General features: G+C 30.8%; 2 pseudogenes; both read left to right on the top strand.

Annotated features, from left to right (window-relative positions):
• Window positions 1-2,876: 2,876 nt before the first annotated feature.
• Window positions 2,877-7,208, top strand: LOC114391063 (annotated as a pseudogene).
• A 2,839-nt stretch (window positions 7,209-10,047) lies between these two features.
• LOC114388902 lies at window positions 10,048-20,670 on the top strand (annotated as a pseudogene).
• Window positions 20,671-21,611: the final 941 nt, after the last annotated feature.

The following is a 21,611-nucleotide window of genomic DNA, read 5'->3' as shown; positions in this document are numbered from 1 at the left end:
AAGTCATAGAGTGAGAAAAAAAGTTCGTAAACAGACCAATATTATAAGCTGAAGCCCTTGATCGAGACTCCTTCTATAATGCATAACAAGGATTGATGAAAATTAATGCTAATAATAAATTTAAGTTACTCTATTCTTATCCATTAAGACACTAAAAAACTGTAGAAGTAGAAGATATTTTTATATGGTGGGGTGATATAACTAAATTATAGTTCAAGGTTTAAGGTTTTTATTGCAAGAATATTTAATTTCATAAAGATATTTAAAAAGTTTTGTCAAATACCACTCGGTTCTTGACATAGGCATATCAAAAGAATACTATGATTTTTGTTGACAAAGGCATATCAAAAAAGCAATCCTCTGATTTTTCTTTGTTAGATTGTAGTGATTTACAATTCCATTCGGGGAGAAAATTTATAGAATATAATTATGCACTTAAAATGTGAATTTTTTTTACAATATTATTTAATTTATTAATTATAAATTATCACATATAATGAAATCACCTTTTGTAATACTTATTTAGAAGTTGTTTATGGTGTGATTCTAATATTTATTGATAGTACAAATTTTTTTATACATAATACTGTGATAAAAAAAATTAATAGTGTTTCAATATTGATTTCACAAAAAAAAAAAATTGATAAAATATTTGGCGGCCGAAATGGAGAAGTGCTCTTCTTTTACTTTTTGTGTGGTTTGAGATTTTTCTTCAACTTTGGTAGGTAATATTGCTTTATATTGTGTAGAGTTTGTTTGGTTTGCTGGAAAAATCATGTTTCTAGCCATAAAATTCAGTTTGAACAATACTTCGGATTTCATGAGTAAAATAGATCAATTTAAGTCAAGTTAACAAAAAGCTATAAATAATTAAGTAGAACGTGATTTTAGAATCGAGTCTCACCAAATTATGTTAAAAGAAATAATCTATTTTTTTAATCTCAAAACCTTTATTTTATATTAAAACAAAATACTTTTAAATTAATTTTTAAAATACTTTATTTTATATTAAAACAAAATGCTAAATATTATTTTTAAATGCATCAATCTTGATTTTTTCAAGCTATAGCTTTTATCTTACATTTCTCAGGTTCCTTATGTTTTAATTTTTTTATTGTATTCCTTATCATATTTATCATTATTATTATTTCTTAAGGTGTATATACTTTTCAGTAATATATACTGTGATGATGGAACACCAATCATGATTTATGATATGAGAGAAGGGAGGAGATACACAAGTCTAAAATGCTAAAGAGAAAAAGAAGAAAACTAATAAGATAGAATGTTTTATTATTCTTACACATTTTTATTTATAACTCATTTTTTCTCATTATCTTTTACATTATATGGCCCATCTTATTTTATATTGAGAAAATGCTAAGAATGTAAAGAGTTTTTATATTGTGATTTTTCCATCACAATAGTAAGTTTGTTGTCCTTTTCTTTTCTTTTTTTCGGAAAAGCATAAGTTTGTTTTCTTTTATGTTAATACTTAACATCCTTCATGGTTTTTATTTCCTAGCTGTCCCAAAATTAAATTCTTTTATACTGTTTTTCATCTTTGTTGATTGTAAAAAAAAGAAATTGCAAAAGCATTGTAGAAATAAAATTTCTGGAAATATAATTAGGCATGGCATTATACCATTTCGTAGGTTCGTATTTAGTACTGTATATATCTGCATGTACTTGACTCTATGAGTCTTTTTCTAGTCTTCTTACATCTTAAGTCATATCAGTGTTGTTCCGGGTTTATTGCATGAAATCTTTCTCTGAAGGCTTATTATTGTTGTAACATTTTTGCTTTGTTTAGTTTTGAATTCCTCTTCTTCCTGCTTTGTTCCTTTACACTTATCAAGCAACCTTGACCTAGCTAATAAGTAATAAGGTTGGTGTTTCTTTAACCTTCTACTCTTGCCAATTTCTATTACCTTTCTGAACCACTTCACAGCTTTTTCCAAGTGCCTTTAACTTTGTTAGAAACAAATCACATCTTTGAAATTTTGTTTTTTTGCTTTTATCTTCAGAAGAGAGTTTGTGAGGTTGGCTAATAGTTTCTTCCTTGGACTTCCAAAGATGAGAAAACTTTGAAGTTAGATGTTTTTTATATTGAACAAGTTTTGCTATCTTTATATGTCTATGTTCCACATGCTGTTATTCATCTGTTTCATATTAGCCTTTTGTTACTTGTTCATTGATCCAATATTCCTATAATTCATTCTTTCATTGTATTTTTTGTTTAATTTAATACTAGCCAATTGTTTCACTTGGTTCCTATGGTTCAACTCAACCCCTGTCCTCTCTCTCTCTCTATCTATCTATCTATATATATATATATAAAATAACATGTGGTTTTTCCCAAATTCATTTGATTCTGGTTGTGGTTGATTGGGCTGTTGTGTATTTCATTTTATTGTTAGAAAATTGACTTAATTGACTTGATGGATTTAAATAAATATTTGAGTCGTTGATGTTTCTTATTAGTGTTATAATTTGGAATTTGTAACTTATAGAAAGTTAAAGAAATCAAAGATTGTGTAGCCTAGCAGAAAGTACTGGATTTTTGGGAGTCATTCTGAGTTTAGAATTCAAAAAATGGAAGCTTGATGGCAAAAATAAAAGAAAGTCATAAATAATTAGTTCACCTTTTTTTCTCAGGAGGGACATTAAGCGTTAACTATGCTACCTTTAGCAAGTTCTTACTATGTGAATTATCTCCGAAATTCCAATTCTAATTAGAAATAGACATAAGAATTACTTAAGTAACTGTATCTAAGTTTTGTTTTTTTCTTTTTCCTCCTGCCTATACATTACTTCTATGTGTATGTGTAATGAGAATTTTACCTTCTTCTTGCTCTAGTGCCAATGTTTGAGACATGGATAATCAGTTGTCGGATGCACTGTGTGATAAACTGAAGCCAATCCTTTACACGGAGAAAAGCTACATAGTTCGTGAAGGGGATCCAGTTGATGAAATTGTTGTTTATAATGCGTGGAAACTTGCTACTGCCACAACAAATGGTGAAGAACTGGTTTCTTCAACTCCTTTGAGATCAAGGCTGGTGACTTCTGTGGAGAAGAGCTTCTAACAAGGGCCTTGGATCCCAATTCCTCCTCAAATCTACCCATTTCAACTAGAACAGCAGAAACTATATCAGAAGTGAAGCCTTTGCTCTCATGCCTGATGACTTGAGGTGTGTTGCTTCCCAATTTAGACGTCTTATAAACAGCAACAACTTCAGCACACTTTCAGGCAAGGCTTGTTGACATGTGTTTCACCCTTTTTCTCCTTGATAATCCATCACTATATTTCAAGCTGAAATGTCATGAATAAATAATATAATTCTTCTCTACTCTTGCCTCAATATATGCAACATTCACATTTTATTTTGGAACTTCTGTCTTTTGTTCCCAACGTTTTTGTGGACTTAATTTTTATAACTTCTTATCAAGGAAAGCATAATATAATATAAATGCTACCTAAAGTATTTTTTTTTTTTCCTTTTTGCAGTTCTGTTGGGCAAGGTCTCGAGACAAGTAGTTATGTTGGGGAGATAATCTTTGCTATCTTAATTGCTGTCTTTGGATTGGTTCTATTTGCATCACTTATTGCAAACATGCAGGTAATTCTTTGGCAACAAGGACTATGAGATGAGATTATAGACAAGATAAGAGTGATCTTGCATATTGGTGTCATTAATTACACATCCCTAGTCATATAGTGTAACTCATGAGTATTTCTTTTTCTTTTCTTGGTTTGCAAATAAATAAAAAAAGAAAAAGAATTTTGTGATGGTGTAAAAGACAAGCAAGCAAGTTAAGAGGACAGGTTTTAAACTTAAAAGGGAAACCAATTTTTCATCAATTTTGGGTGTTAATTAAAAGAGTCAGCTACATTATTACATTCCACCCTTGATATATTTGTTGAATTCATGGTGTTGATTATTGTTACAGAAATATCTACAATCTACCAGTGTGAGAGTTGAGAGATGAGAGTCAAAAGGAGGGATGCAGAACTGTGGATGTCCACCGTATGCTACCAGATTTGCTGAAGGAAAGAATTAGAAGGTATGAGCAATACAAATGGCAAGAAAATAAGGGTGCTGAAGAGGAGACATTGATTCGCAACCTCCCTAAAGATCTCAGAAGGGATATCAAGCGTCATCTTTGCTTAGAACTACTTAGAAAAGTTGTATATATCTCATCCATATCCATCTCTCCATTCACTTGGTGTTATTTTTCATTAGAATTAGAGTTCCATAAGTACTTTTCATGCATATCTTTACTTAGAATTGAAGTTTCAGTTTGATAACCTACGCGTGCTACCTTTAATGCAAGTTTTTTATCACGGGAATTATCTCTTTCAAATCGGATTAGAGATATACACAAGAATAAGTAACTGCATCTAAGTTATATTTTTTAGCCTCTACCTTATATACTTATAACACACTTCTTCAAATACATTTTTTCTAATTTATTAAAATATATTGAAAATTACAAAATCAGCAAAAGATTGTGACAAAGAGTAGAGTGTGTCTTAAGGTTTCTTTTCATATACTATTTCTCAGCAATACTTGTATGTGTTGATGAGCATTTTTTACTTCTTATTTATTGGTCTAGGTCACATGTTTGAGGACATGGATAATCAGTTGTTGGATGCACTGTGTGACAGACTGAAGCCAGTTTCTTTACACAGAGAAAAGTTACATAGTTCGTGAAGGGATCCAGTTGATGAAATGCTGTTCATAATGGCGGGGAAAACTAGCTACTGCCACAACAAATGGTGGAAGAAATGGTTTCTTCAACTCCTTTGAGATCAAGGCTGGTGACTTCTGTGGAGAAGAGCTTCTAACATGGGCATTGGACCCCAACTCATCCTCAAATCTACCCATTTCAACTAGAACTGTGCAAAACTATATCAACAGTTGAAGCCTTTGCTCTCATGTCTGATGACTTGATGTTTGTTGCCTTCCCAATTTCGACGGCTTTTTAAACAGCAAACAACTTCAGCACACTTCAGGTGCTGTAGAAACTATATCTAGTCACATCATTAATTATGTTTTGAGTAATTGTGTATCTTCTATATATATTAGTTTTCTTTCATACTTTATAAAAAAATTTATTACATGCAATTTTGACCCTATAGTGACATTTTTTTATATTCAATTTGATTCCTATGAAATAATTTTTTATAATAAAAAATTGTTTTTACTAAATTAGAAAGTAATGCAACTATAGGAGTCAAAAATAATATTTAACCTATTTTAAAAACATAAGACAATTTAATACTCTCTTTATTAGTAAGAAGATTAATAAAAATGTATATATGACGTTATAAAATATTATATATTTTGTAGATAAATGCACTATTACGTACTTCTAGGTTTTTGAAATTATTTTAAATTTATATTTTTTTTAATATTTACAGTAACGTCTCTTATATAAATTAAACTCCTTTAGGGTTCATTTATATTTTAAAAAATTAAGAGAATTAGTGTAAGAATAGATAAAAGTCAGAGAGTTTAAGATCACAAAACTTCAAGAGTAATTAATTAGTTTAATCTATTCTATTTTTTTTAATGTAAAAAGTGTTACACTGGTAAAAAAAAGGGGGGGGGGGGGGGGGGGGGCACACACCACACATATAATCTGAAACCATGACTTTTGTTTAGACTTAGATTCTGATCATTGTAGTTTGTTTAGATCATCCCATCAAGTTTTCATAACAAAATCAGATTAATTGGATAGGAAATCATCCTTAATAGTGCCACTCTTGTTCATATCACAAGTGCTGCTAAGACTGTGGAAAAGATCAAAGTCAATTCCATGTAAGCAAGAAAATAGAAAAAAGAAGAAAAAATGATTCATATATGTTTGTTCAGGTTCTATTCCTCGAATGGAGGACATGGCTGCACGCTTCTTACAAGCAGCTTGCGCAGATACCGAAAAAGGAAGGAGAGCACGACACATCGTTCATTCACTGATCTCTCGTACAGGCAAGCCCATTTAATAAACTTCATATTTTTTTATTTAGCCATTTTTTTAGTGAAAACCCATGTCATGCACTAAGAGTTTAACAACAAATTAAGTGTTGAACTTAATTTCATTAATTTTAAAAGTACAAAAAATTATTTGAGCAATTGAAATCATCGGAACCAAACCACTTCATCAGTAAGATGATTAATAAGAAATATTATATCACCATATAGAACTATTCTTATATATATTTTTTATGCTGTAGTGTTAGGAAACAAGGGACACACATGAAGTCATATGAAGCTAGCCACGACTTTGTTTAGATTCTGATTGTAGTTTGCTTTGATCATCCTATCGAAGTCATTAATTTAACAAAGATTGGATAGGCATTATTGTTTAAACACAAGTTAGCAATCATATGATGTACCAACCTTAGTAGAAGTTCATCTTGAATATTGCACTAAGAGCAAGCTGTTTGTCTAAATGGAACAACATGAGGTTATTTGGACGAAAAGATTCTAATAAAAATGATCAGTTACATTAATTTGTTTAAATCTAAATAAATTTTAAAAACTATTTATTTAATAAGTACATAAAGATTTAATTATCAGAATAATCAGAAAATTATTTTTTTAAGCAAAAATAATTTAGACAAATTAAACATACTTAAATAACATAAAGTTGCTTATTCAATTGAAATAAATATATATTTTCAACAAATAAAATTAAACAAAATGACTCTTAACAAAGTTAATAAATTCTTCAGTAATAATATGATAATAAGAATCTTGAATAGTTGCACTGGCTTATAGCATGCAGGTACGTACAAGTTCTGAGATTTGATCATAACTCATAAGCTAGCAAGAAATATTATAGTACTGTACTTGATTCAGCACAATGTTAATTTTTCCAGGTTCTATTCCCGCGATGGAGGAAATGGGCAGCATGTTTCATTCAAGCATCTTGCGCAGATACAAGAAAAAGTAGGCTGAGAGGTTATCACGTGAAGAAGCAGAAGAAAGGATAAAAGCTTTGGAAAATGATGAAGGGTCCTCACCTAGCTTTGTTGCCACGTATATACAGCTAAGTTTGCATCAAATGCATTGCGCCACTTGCCAAGTGGTAAACGTAATAACAGAGTGCCAAAGCCACGGAGATTGCTACCCCTTATGCCTCAGAAGCCTGCTGAACAGATTTCACTCTCAGAAAAATCACTGATCAACCTAGTTTAAGTAAATTAATTTCAAGTTTATAACATGAACTTGAAAAATTTCACATGCTCCTTGCAATTGTTGTGCATAAGTTACTGCGTAAAAAAGTGGTGATTTCAGGATTCCCACGACTGTGCATATATATGTAGACACGGCAGTGTGTAAAAATATAATAATTGGTTGTTTGGATGAATGGTTTCGAAACATATTTTCACGAGAAGAGCTTCTCGGTGCTCAAATTAAGCCAAGTTTGGAGCATAGGTATAACTAGGAGCTTCTAGTAACATTTATCTAACATTTTTTTCTTTCTAATATACACTTTATTATTAATTAAATTTAAAAAATTATAAAAAAATTTATTAAATAAAAAGTGAAACTCACTGATGTTTATGTTTTTCAATTAATTTTAATTAATAATACAATCTGTGTTAGTTTTTGGAGGAGGGATACTCCTAATTCACCCAACAAGCATATGAAGATATGCATTGTTAACTAAATATAGTTTATTCAGTTGCTTCAACATGATAAATAACTATTTGTTAATTAACATTTTTCAACCAATAATATAATATTTCACTAGATTGAATAAAATATTTAGATAAAGAATGTTAATCAAAATGATCTAACTCATATTAGTTAAAAAGAGTATGAGTATTATAAGAAAAAAATATAAGAAATGTTAGCAACATATTATTTAGCACAATCGTCTTAACACATTCTCTATTATATTAAAAAAAAAGTTATTAAAAACTAAAATTATAAGTGGCGCTAGCAAATGAGAAGTAGGACTCTCTCAATTATAATACGTAGTGTAGAGAAAATAAAATTACGTATAACAAAGTGATTGAGGAGAATCTTTCAAGTTTTAATCCGTTTCTGTATAAACACTAAAGGATTTACGGGAAACACGTTGGAAGCGCATAATGGTGAACTTTATTGTTTTTTCTATCTTTATTTTGTGCATCTTGTTTTTCTTTCTTTTCATGTCTTCTCCTTTTTCATGTTCAATATTGTACATCGAACACCTAAGCTGTCCATGGCTCATGCCCTCAAAACAAGTCATAGAGTGAGAAAAAAAGTTCGTAAACAGACCAATATATAAGCTGAAGCCCTTGATCGAGACTCCTTCTATAATGCATAACAAGGATTGATGAAAATTAATGCTAATAATAAATTTAAGTTACTCTATTCTTATCCATTAAGACACTAAAAAACTGTAGAAGTAGAAGATATTTTTATATGGTGGGGTGATATAACTAAATTATAGTTCAAGGTTTAAGGTTTTATTGCAAGAATATTTAATTTCATAAAAGTATTTAAAAAGTTTGTCAAATACCACTCGTTCTTGACATAGGCATATCAAAAGAATACTATGTATTTTTGTTGACAAAGGCATATCAAAAAAGCAATCCTCCTGATTTTTCTTTGTTAGATTGTAGTGATTTACAATTCCATTCGGGGAGAAAATTTATAGAATATAATTATGCACTTAAAATGTGAATTTTTTTTACAATATTATTTAATTTATTAATATATAATTATCACATATAATGAAATCACCTTTTGTAATACTTATTTAGAAGTTGTTTATGGTGTGATTCTAATATTTATTGATAGTACAAATTTTTTTATACATAATACTGTGATAAAAAAAATTAATAGTGTTTCAATATTGATTTCACAAAAAAAAAAAATTTGATAAAATATTTGGCGGCCGAAATGGAGAAGTGCTCTTCTTTTACTTTTTGTGTGTTTGAGATTTTTTCTTCAACTTTGGTAGGTAATATTGCTTTATATTGTGTAGAGTTTGTTTGGTTTTGCTGGAAAAATCATTTTCTAGCCATAAAATTCATGTTGAACAATACTTCGGATTTCATGAAGTAAAATAGATCAATTAAGCAAGTTCTGAATCTTCTATTGTCCAAGTAAAGTGTGCTTTTTCTATAAAGCATAAATATTCTCACTGGATACGGAAGTAGCTTAATCATGACTGCAAAGGAAAAGAAATTTGTGAGGTTCGTTTGCTAAAGCTTGGTTTTACTATATATTTCTTCAATTTCATTTGTTTAATTATTTTTGGTACATTCTGTGGTTTTAATTTAAACACTTGCTTACCAAGTAAGTAAATTAACTGGAGTGTAGTTGTTTCAGCTTGTGGTCTCGAGTTCGAGTTTGAGTATACAGTTATGCTAAATACCTAGAGAGAAAATTTTGCCATCATAGTATTCATACTTGACTCAAATAGAATTGATAGTGGTTGATATTTGTGTTCTAGACAAACAATAAATAAAAAATAGCACTCTCTTTGCACACTTTTAGAATCATATGTTCTGCCTCTGCATATTTATGCTGCCTCAGTTATTCATTTTCCTTTTGTGACTGAAAAGAAGTTGTTCATTTTCCTCATTCAGAACAAAAAATCATTTTATTGATTTTTCTAAAACAAAAGTGGTATTTACCTATTTTAAAAAATGTTTAATGTATGACAATTGACACTATAAAGAGCAATCAATAATTTGAATATGATCATGTCACCAAGATTACTATACTACTACAAATTACACAAAGTTACAAACACTATCCTATATTCCTATTCCTATCTCTGACTGCTAGTAATGAAATTTGATCATTATTGTATTACTTTTGGGGTATTCAGTACTCAACAATTGTAGTGACCTTTTAAGAGATTTGATCTTATGATTCTTTTTATCGTTGGAAACTTCGATGCTAACATCTACATGATTTTTATTACTTCAAGATTCTTAACTGAGTTTTATATTTCTGTCCAGGTTGGATTGGGAAGTCACTTTCTTCTTCAAGTATTGAGCACAATGATTCTTCTAATGATGGATTTCTCAAAAGAAAAGTTCGACCAAGCTTAAGTTCTCTCATTGATGGATCAATAACAAATTCGTCTTGTCGGAGCCATGTTCTTGATCCACAGGGGGCAACACTTCAGAAGTGGAACAAAATTTTTGTAATTACAAGTGTGATGGCAGTCTCTGTGGACCCTCTTTTCTTTTACATCCCAATGATTGATGACAAGAAACAATGCCTTGCTTTGGATGGAACACTGAAGATTACTGCCAGTGTTCTCCGCACATTCTTTGATCTTTTCTACATTCTTCACATCATCTTTCAGTTTCGAACCGGGTTTATTGCACCTTCCTCTCGTGTATTTGGAAGGGGTGAGCTAGTTAATGATCCTTGGGCCATAGTAATGAGATACTTAAGCTCTTACTTCATCATTGATATTCTATCATTATTCCACTTCCTCAGGTATTTCCCTCTTCTAAACTAATTCTCAACTCAGAAGACGAAAATTCTTTTTAATATTCATCATTAACTGTCATTGAAGTGTTAATTACCCCATAACCGTACTTTGTAGAGAAACCACTAGACATATCAGTTTGAACCTTCACGTGCTGTAACCTCAAAAGTCTAAATATTTAAGACTTTATTTAATATACTATGACAGTGTAAACATTTTTTTACACTATCTCATTCTCTAACAAATTGTCATGTTTGATAAGTATGTTGACTTTGATAACAACTACTTTGAAAGTCACGATAAGGAATGATTTTGATTAGTTGACAGTAACAGTGTATGACAACTCACTAAATAAGCCCTTGGAAATGGAATGGTTTTAGTCCTTTTGATATTTTCATATGACAATTACATGGTATCCAAAGTGAAGCTGCATTAGTACTAATTTTAATTAAGTTCAGTTTGCTGTGAAAGACATAATTTGATGTTGTTTTAACACCTTTAATGTTTTCTTAGATGGTCATTTTAGCTACGATCTCAATCCCAAAATGCTCAGTTCCTTATGTGGGAAAGGATTTATTGAAGTACACAATAATAACCCAGTACGTGCCAAGACTTCTGCGGATTTACCCGTTATTCAAAGAAGTAACAAGAACTTCTGGCATATTGACTGAGACAGCATGGGCTGGAGCTGCTTTCAATCTTTTTCTGTATATGCTAGCAAGTCATGTGAGTTGATTTTGTCACTTACATTCATAACACCTTACCTATGTTCCTAGTTATATATCATGCTATTATGACCACCAAGTACATGTGACATACCAGGTTGTTGGAGCATTCTGGTATCTATTTTCGGTTGAATCAAGGTTGCGGTGCTGGCGAAGGCAGTTTGAAGACTACTATGATCTTTCATGAATCCTACCTTAGCTGTGGACGTAACAATCCCATTGTTCTATCGCTTCTCAAATATTCTTGCCCTTACACTGATCCAGAAAGCATAGAAAACCTGGCAACTTTCAATTTTGGAATGTTTGTAGAGGCTCTAAAGTCTCGCGTGGTGGAATCAACTACAGATTTTACTCACAAGTTCTTCTATTGCTTTTGGTGGGGTTTGCGCAGTGTAAGGTTGGTAAATAAATCTTCTCTACTCTTGCCTCAATATATGCAACATTCACATTTTATTTTGGAACTTCTGTCTTTTGTTCCCAACGTTTTTGTGGACTTAATTTTTATAACTTCTTATCAAGGAAAGCATAATATAATATAATGCTACCTAAAGTATTTTTTTTTTTCCTTTTTGCAGTTCTGTTGGGCAAGGTCTCGAGACAAGTAGTTATGTTGGGGGAGATAATCTTTGCTATCTTAATTGCTGTCTTTGGATTGGTTCTATTTGCATCACTTATTGCAAACATGCAGGTAATTCTTTGGCAACAAGGACTATGAGATGAGATTATAGACAAGATAAGAGTGATCTTGCATATTGGTGTCATTAATTACACATCCCTAGTCATATAGTGTAACTCATGAGTATTTCTTTTTCTTTTCTTGGTTTGCAAATAAATAAAAAAAGAAAAGAATTTTGTGATGGTGTAAAGAACAAGCAAGCAAGTTAAGAGGACAGGTTTTAAACCTTAAAAGGGAAACCAATTTTTCATCAATTTTGGGTGTTAATTAAAAGAGTCAGCTACATTATTACATTCCACCCTTGATATATTTGTTGAATTCATGGTGTTGATTATTGTTACAGAAATATCTACAATCTACCAGTGTGAGAGTTGAAGAGATGAGAGTCAAAAGGAGGGATGCAGAACTGTGGATGTCCCACCGTATGCTACCAGATTTGCTGAAGGAAAGAATTAGAAGGTATGAGCAATACAAATGGCAAGAAAATAAGGGTGCTGAAGAGGAGACATTGATTCGCAACCTCCCTAAAGATCTCAGAAGGGATATCAAGCGTCATCTTTGCTTAGAACTACTTAGAAAAGTGTGTATATATCATCCATATCCATCTCTCCATTCACTTGGTGTTATTTTTCAATTAGAATTAGAGTTCCATAAGTACTTTTCATGCATATCTTTACTTAGAATTGAAGTTTCAGTTTGATAACCTACGCGTGCTACCTTTAATGCAAGTTTTTATCACGGGAATTATCTCTTTCAAATCGGATTAGAGATATACACAAGAATTAAGTAACTGCATCTAAGTTATATTTTTTTAGCCTCCTACCTATACATACTTATAACACACTTCTTCAAATACATTTTTTCTAATTTATTAAAATATATTGAAAATTACAAAATCAGCAAAAGATTGTGACAAAGAGTAGAGTGTGTTCTTAAGGTTTCTTTTCATATACTATTTCTCAGCAATACTTGTATGTGTGATGAGCATTTTTTACTTCTTATTTATTGGTCTAGGTACCAATGTTTGAGGACATGGATAATCAGTTGTTGGATGCACTGTGTGACAGACTGAAGCCAGTTCTTTACACAGAGAAAAGTTACATAGTTCGTGAAGGGGATCCAGTTGATGAAATGCTGTTCATAATGCGGGGAAAAACTAGCTACTGCCACAACAAATGGTGGAAGAACTGGTTTCTTCAACTCCTTTGAGATCAAGGCTGGTGACTTCTGTGGAGAAGAGCTTCTAACATGGGCATTGGACCCCAACTCATCCTCAAATCTACCCATTTCAACTAGAACTGTGCAAACTATATCAACAGTTGAAGCCTTTGCTCTCATGTCTGATGACTTGATGTTTGTTGCTTCCCAATTTCGACGGCTTTTAAACAGCAAACAACTTCAGCACACTTTCAGGTGCTGTAGAAACTATATTCTAGTCACATCATTAATTATGTTTTGAGTAATTGTGTATCTTTCTATATATATTAGTTTTCTTCATACTTTATAAAAAAAATTTATTACATGCCAATTTGACCCTATAGTGACATTTTTTTATATTCAATTTGATTCCTATGAAATAATTTTTTATAATAAAAAATTGTTTTTACTAAATTAGAAAGTAATGCAACTATAGGAGTCAAAAATAATATTTAAACCTATTTTAAAAACATAAGACAATTTAATACTCTCTTTATTAGTAAGAAGATTAATAAAAATGTTATATATGACGTTATAAAATTATTATATATTTTGTAGAATAAATGCACTAATTACGTACTTCTAGGTTTTTGAAATTATTTAAATTTATATTTTTTTTAATATTTACAGTAACGTCTCTTATATAAATTAAACTCCTTTAGGTTTCATTTATATTTTAAAAAATTAAGAGAATTAGTGTAAGAATAGATAAAAGTCAGAGAGTTTAAGATCACAAAACTTCAAGAGTAATTAATTAGTTTAATCTATTCTATTTTTTTTAATGTAAAAAGTGTTACACTGGTAAAAAAAAGGGGGGGGGGGGGGGGGGGGGGGGGGCACACACCACACATATAATCTGAAACCATGACTTTTGTTTAGACTTTAGATTCTGATCATTGTAGTTTGTTTAGATCATCCCATCAAAGTTTTCATTTAACAAAATCAGATTAATTGGATAGGAAATCATCCTTAATAGTGCCACTCTTGTGCATATCACAAGTGCTGCTAAGACTGTGGTAAAAGATCAAAGTCAATTCCATGTTAAGCAAGAAAATAGAAAAAAGAAAAGAAAAAATGATTCATATATGTTTGTTCAGGTTCTATTCCCTGCAATGGAGGACATGGGCTGCACGCTTCTTACAAGCAGCTTGGCGCAGATACCGAAAAAGGAAGGAGAGCACGACACATCGTTCATTCACTGATCTCTCGTACAGGCAAGCCCATTTAATAAACTTCATATTTTTTTTATTTAGCCATTTTTTTAGTGAAAACCCATGTCATGCACTAAGAGTTTAACAACAAATTAAGTGTTGAACTTAATTTCATTAATTTTAAAAGTACAAAAAATTATTTGAGCAATTGAAATCATCGGAACCAAACCACTTCATCAGTAAGATGATTAATAAGAAGATATTATATCACCATATAGAACTATTCTTATATATATTTTTTATGCTGTAGTGTTAGGAAACAAGGGACACACATGCAAGTCATATGAAGCTAGCCACGACTTTTGTTTAGATTCTGATTGTAGTTTGCTTTGATCATCCTATCGAAGTCATTAATTTTAACAAAGATTGGATAGGCATTTATGTTAAACACAAGTTAGCAATCATATGATTGGACCAACCTTAGTAGAAGTCATCTTGAATATTGCACTAAGAGCAAGCTGTTTGTCTAAATGGAACAACATGAGGTTATTTGGACGAAAGATTCTAATAAAAATGATCAGTTACATTAATTTGTTTAAATCTAAATAAATTTTAAAAACTATTTATTTAATAAGTACATAAGATTTAATTATCAGAATAATCAGAAAATTATTTTTTTAAGCAAAAATAATTTAGACAAATTAAACATACTTAAATAACATAAAGTTGCTTATTCAATTGAAATAAATATATATTTTCAACAAATAAAATTAAACAAAATGACTCTTAACAAAGTTAATAAATTCTTCAGTAATAATATGATAATAAGAATCTTGAATAGTTGCACTGGCTTATAGCATGCAGGTACGTACAAGTTCTGAGATTTGATCATAACTCATAAGCTAGCAAGAAATATATAGTACTGTACTTGATTCAGCACAATGTTAATTTTTCCAGGTTCTATTCCCCGCGATGGAGGAAATGGGCAGCATGTTTCATTCAAGCATCTTGGCGCAGATACAAGAAAAAGTAGGCTGAGAGGTTATCACGTGAAGAAGCAGAAGAAAGGATAAAAGCTTTGGAAAATGATGAAGGGTCCTCACCTAGCTTTGTTGCCACCGTATATACAGCTAAGTTTGCATCAAATGCATTGCGCCACTTGCCAAGTGGTAAACGTAATAACAGAGTGCCAAAGCCACGGAGATTGCTACCCCTTATGCCTCAGAAGCCTGCTGAACCAGATTTCACTGCTCAGAAAAATCACTGATCAACCCTAGTTTTAAGTAAATTAATTGCAAGTTTATAACACTGAACTTGAAAAATTTCACATCTCCTTAGCAATTGTTTGTGCATAAGTTACTGCGTAAAAAAGTGGTGATTTCAGGATTCCCACGACTGTGCATATATATGTAGACACGGCAGTGTGTAAAAATATAATAATTGGTTGTTTGGATGAATGGTTTCGAAACATATTTTCACGAGAAGAGCTTCTCGGTGCTCAAATTAAGCCAAGTTTGGAGCATAGGTACTAACTAGGAGCTTCTAGTAACATATTATCTAACATTTTTTTCTTTCTAATATACACTTTATTATTAATTAAAATTTAAAAAATTATAAAAAAATTTATTAAATAAAAAGTGAAACTCACTGATGTTTATGTTTTTCAATTAATTTTAATTAATAATACAATCTGTGTTTAGTTTTTGGAGGAGGGATACTCCTAATTCACCCAACAAGCATATGAAGATATGCATTGTTAACTAAATATAGTTAATTCAGTTGCTTCAACATGATAAATAACTTATTGTTAATTAACATTTTTCAACCAATAATAATATATTTCACTAGATTGAATAAATATTTTAGATAAAGAATGTTAATCAAAATGATCTAACTCATTTAGTTAAAAAGAGTATGAGTATTATAAGAAAAAATATAAGAAATGTTAGCAACATATTATTTAGCACAATCGTCTTAACACATTCTCTATTATTATTAAAAAAAAAGTTATTAAAAACTAAAATTATAAGTGGCGCTAGCAAATGAGAAGTAGGACTCTCTCAATTATAATACGTAGTGTAGAGAAAATAAAATTACGTATAATCAAAGTGATTGAGGAGAATCTTTCAAGTTTTAATCCGTTTCTGTATAAACACTAAAGGATTTCACGGGAAACACGTTGGAAGCGCATAATGGTGAACTTTATTGTTTTTTCTATCTTTATTTCTGTGCATCTTGTTTTTCTTTCTTTTCATGTCTTCTCCTTTTTCATGTTCAATATTGTTACATCGAACACCTAAGCTGTCCATGGCTCATGCCCTCAAAACAAGTCATAGAGTGAGAAAAAAAGTTCGTAAACAGACCAATATTATAAGCTGAAGCCCTTGATCGAGACTCCTTCTATAATGCATAACAAGGATTGATGAAAATTAATGCTAATAATAAATTTAAGTTACTCTATTCTTATCCATTAAGACACTAAAAAACTGTAGAAGTAGAAGATATTTTTATATGGTGGGGTGATATAACTAAATTATAGTTCAAGGTTTAAGGTTTTTATTGCAAGAATATTTAATTTCATAAAGATATTTAAAAAGTTTTGTCAAATACCACTCGGTTCTTGACATAGGCATATCAAAAGAATACTATGATTTTTGTTGACAAAGGCATATCAAAAAAGCAATCCTCTGATTTTTCTTTGTTAGATTGTAGTGATTTACAATTCCATTCGGGGAGAAAATTTATAGAATATAATTATGCACTTAAAATGTGAATTTTTTTTACAATATTATTTAATTTATTAATTATAAATTATCACATATAATGAAATCACCTTTTGTAATACTTATTTAGAAGTTGTTTATGGTGTGATTCTAATATTTATTGATAGTACAAATTTTTTTATACATAATACTGTGATAAAAAAAATTAATAGTGTTTCAATATTGATTTCACAAAAAAAAAAAATTGATAAAATATTTGGCGGCCGAAATGGAGAAGTGCTCTTCTTTTACTTTTTGTGTGGTTTGAGATTTTTCTTCAACTTTGGTAGGTAATATTGCTTTATATTGTGTAGAGTTTGTTTGGTTTGCTGGAAAAATCATGTTTCTAGCCATAAAATTCAGTTTGAACAATACTTCGGATTTCATGAGTAAAATAGATCAATTTAAGTCAAGTTAACAAAAAGCTATAAATAATTAAGTAGAACGTGATTTTAGAATCGAGTCTCACCAAATTATGTTAAAAGAAATAATCTATTTTTTTTAATCTCAAAACCTTTATTTTATATTAAAACAAAATACTTTTAAATTAATTTTTAAAATACTTTATTTTATATTAAAACAAAATGCTAAATATTATTTTTAAATGCATCAATCTTGATTTTTTCAAGCTATAGCTTTTATCTTACATTTCTCAGGTTCCTTATGTTTTAATTTTTTTTATTGTATTCCTTATCATATTTATCATTATTATTATTTCTTAAGGTGTATATACTTTTCAGTAATATATACTGTGATGATGGAACACCAATCATGATTTATGATATGAGAGAAGGGAGGAGATACACAAGTCTAAAATGCTAAAGAGAAAAAGAAGAAAACTAATAAGATAGAATGTTTTATTATTCTTACACATTTTTATTTATAACTCATTTTTTCTCATTATCTTTTACATTATATGGCCCATCTTATTTTATATTGAGAAAATGCTAAGAATGTAAAGAGTTTTTATATTGTGATTTTTCCATCACAATAGTAAGTTTGTTGTCCTTTTTCTTTTCTTTTTTTCGGAAAAGCATAAGTTTGTTTTCTTTTATGTTAATACTTAACATCCTTCATGGTTTTTATTTCCTAGCTGTCCCAAAATTAAATTCTTTTATACTGTTTTTCATCTTTGTTGATTGTAAAAAAAAGAAATTGCAAAAGCATTGTAGAAATAAAATTTCTGGAAATATAATTAGGCATGGCATTATACCATTTCGTAGGTTCGTATTTAGTACTGTATATATCTGCATGTACTTGACTCTATGAGTCTTTTTCTAGTCTTCTTACATCTTAAGTCATATCAGTGTTGTTCCGGGTTTATTGCATGAAAATCTTTCTCTGAAGGCTTATTATTGTTGTAACATTTTTTGCTTTGTTTAGTTTTGAATTCCTCTTCTTCCTGCTTTGTTCCTTTACACTTATCAAGCAACCTTGACCTAGCTAATAAGTAATAAGGTTGGTGTTTCTTTAACCTTCTACTCTTGCCAATTTCTATTACCTTTTCTGAACCACTTCACAGCTTTTTCCAAGTGCCTTTAACTTTGTTAGAAACAAATCACATCTTTGAAATTTTGTTTTTTTGCTTTTATCTTCAGAAGAGAGTTTGTGAGGTTGGCTAATAGTTTCTTCCTTGGACTTCCAAAGATGAGAAAACTTTGAAGTTAGATGTTTTTTATATTGAACAAGTTTTGCTATCTTTATATGTCTATGTTCCACATGCTGTTATTCATCTGTTTCATATTAGCCTTTTGTTACTTGTTCATTGATCCAATATTCCTATAATTCATTCTTTCATTGTATTTTTTGTTTAATTTAATACTAGCCAATTGTTTCACTTGGTTCCTATGGTTCAACTCAACCCCTGTCCTCTCTCTCTCTCTATCTATCTATCTATATATATATATATAAAATAACATGTGGTTTTTCCCAAATTCATTTGATTCTGGTTGTGGTTGATTGGGCTGTTGTGTATTTCATTTTATTGTTAGAAAATTGACTTAATTGACTTGATGGATTTAAATAAATATTTGAGTCGTTGATGTTTCTTATTAGTGTTATAATTTGGAATTTGTAACTTATAGAAAGTTAAAGAAATCAAAGATTGTGTAGCCTAGCAGAAAGTACTGGATTTTTGGGAGTCATTCTGAGTTTAGAATTCAAAAAATGGAAGCTTGATGGCAAAATAAAAGAAAGTCATAAATAATTAGTTCACCTTTTTTTCTCAGGAGGGACATTAAGCGTTAACTATGCTACCTTTAGCAAGTTCTTACTATGTGAATTATCTCCGAAATTCCAATTCTAATTAGAAATAGACATAAGAATTACTTAAGTAACTGTATCTAAGTTTTGTTTTTTTCTTTTTCCTCCTGCCTATACATACTTCTATGTGTATGTGTAATGAGAATTTTACCTTCTTCTTGCTCTAGGTGCCAATGTTTGAGGACATGGATAATCAGTTGTCGGATGCACTGTGTGATAAACTGAAGCCAATCCTTTACACGGAGAAAAGCTACATAGTTCGTGAAGGGGATCCAGTTGATGAAATGTTGTTTATAATGCGTGGAAAACTTGCTACTGCCACAACAAATGGTGGAAGAACTGGTTTCTTCAACTCCTTTGAGATCAAGGCTGGTGACTTCTGTGGAGAAGAGCTTCTAACAAGGGCCTTGGATCCCAATTCCTCCTCAAATCTACCCATTTCAACTAGAACAGCAGAAACTATATCAGAAGTTGAAGCCTTTGCTCTCATGCCTGATGACTTGAGGTGTGTTGCTTCCCAATTTAGACGTCTTATAAACAGCAAACAACTTCAGCACACTTTCAGGCAAGGCTTGTTGACATGTGTTTCACCCTTTTTCTCCTTGATAATCCATCACTATATTTCAAGCTGAAATGTCATGAATAAATAATACATATACTAATAATGTAAAAGTCTAGACCATTAATTCTTCTAAATAATACATATACGAATCATAACTTGTTATATTTAGTAAATTTGTTGACTTTCATAACAATTTTCTTAAAAGTCACTCGAAGATGATTTTTGCTTAGCAAACAATTCAACCAATCAGAAATCTCTCGTTGATATAACTTTTAAGATAATTATTGTTGTTTGTTCAGGTTCTATTCCTTGCAATGGAAGACATGGGGTGCATGTTTCATACAAGCAGCTTGGCACAGATACAAAAAAAAGAAGGCTGAGAAGTTGTCACGTGAAGCAGAAGAAAGGATACAAGCTTTGGAAAATGAGGAAGGGTCCTCACCTAGCTTTGCTGCCACAGTATATGCATCAAGGTTTGCTTCAAGTGTATTGTGCCACTTGCGAAGTGGAAAACGCTCCAGAGTGCCACAGCCAAAGAGATTGCTACCCCTGATGCCTCAGAAGCCAGCTGAGCCAGATTTCAGTGCATATATATGTAGACACAGCAACAGCAGTGTGTAAAAATATTGGTTGTGTTTGGATGAACCGTTTCAAAATATACTCTTACGAGAAGAGCTTCTCATAGTCATATTCTATATCAGACTGATTCTACTCCAATGTAACTTGTTATCAAAGATAATAAGTATGTATTAACTATTAAACAGTTTATCTATATATATTGTAAAAGAGGCACGAGGTTCCTTTGGCTATATTGATACTACAATAAGTGACAAGATCATCAAACCTACGACAACTCTTCTGTCTTCGGACTTGCAAATTTCTCTTCTGGCACATAATTCAGAGCAAAAGAACCATTGCCTACTTCAGTAAGGCCATTGCTTCTGAGCATTTATCTAAGTCTCTTTGTAATCATGGGTACCATGGGAAGACCATTTAAGTTGTTTACTTATCACAAAAACCTCAGCAACAACATAATTTGAATTTGAGGTAATTTATAAACATGTTACAGAAAATCTAGCTACAAATGCTCTATCTAGAATGGTTGATCATAAGGAACTGTTCGCCCCAATTTTCATTCCTTGGATGAAGTTGGCAATAATTTGAGGGGTATTTTGATTATGTGCAAGGATTTTAAATTTATTAGCAGCCATTAAAGAAGATGTAAATTCAATAATTAACATATAGGACATCATCCCTTCCCAATCAATCAAAAGTACGATTGATTTTGAGTCATGATCATAGTGTCCTGTGATGCATCATGCATGGCCCCATCACAAACACAAAGCAAAGTGAAGAGAAGCACCACGTAATGTTCGCTATTACATTGGGTTACGAGTTTGTTTGTAATAAGGTGAGTGTGGTCGTCGATAAATTACTGACTGTTTTTCCGTCGATAATAACAGCATAGTACAGTGGGTTGGATATATCCGTCAATATATTACTACGGTGGATTTTTATGTGTAATTGATCCAAGTAAAACAAGGAGTTAAACAATCCCATAATTTATAATTAATAAAATTTGGACAATTATCTTATTCTTAATATTTATCATTAATGCAATTATTATCTTATTTAATGCATTATATTTTCTGTCTGGTGTTATTTATTTGTGAAAGTTGAAATTTTACTTTTAATGATACCTATAACATTGGTCATATATATTCCTTTATCATACATTTTTTTTATTAATACAACTTTTATAAGTATAATACATTAATACATCATTTGTTTTCTCCAAAATACCCTATTTCTCATAAA

The sequence above is a fragment of the Glycine soja genome, chromosome 16 (assembly GCF_004193775.1).
Source record: "Glycine soja cultivar W05 chromosome 16, ASM419377v2, whole genome shotgun sequence".
In the NCBI taxonomy this organism is placed as follows: Eukaryota; Viridiplantae; Streptophyta; class Magnoliopsida; order Fabales; family Fabaceae; genus Glycine; species Glycine soja.
This window is presented reverse-complemented; position numbering and strand designations above follow the sequence as displayed.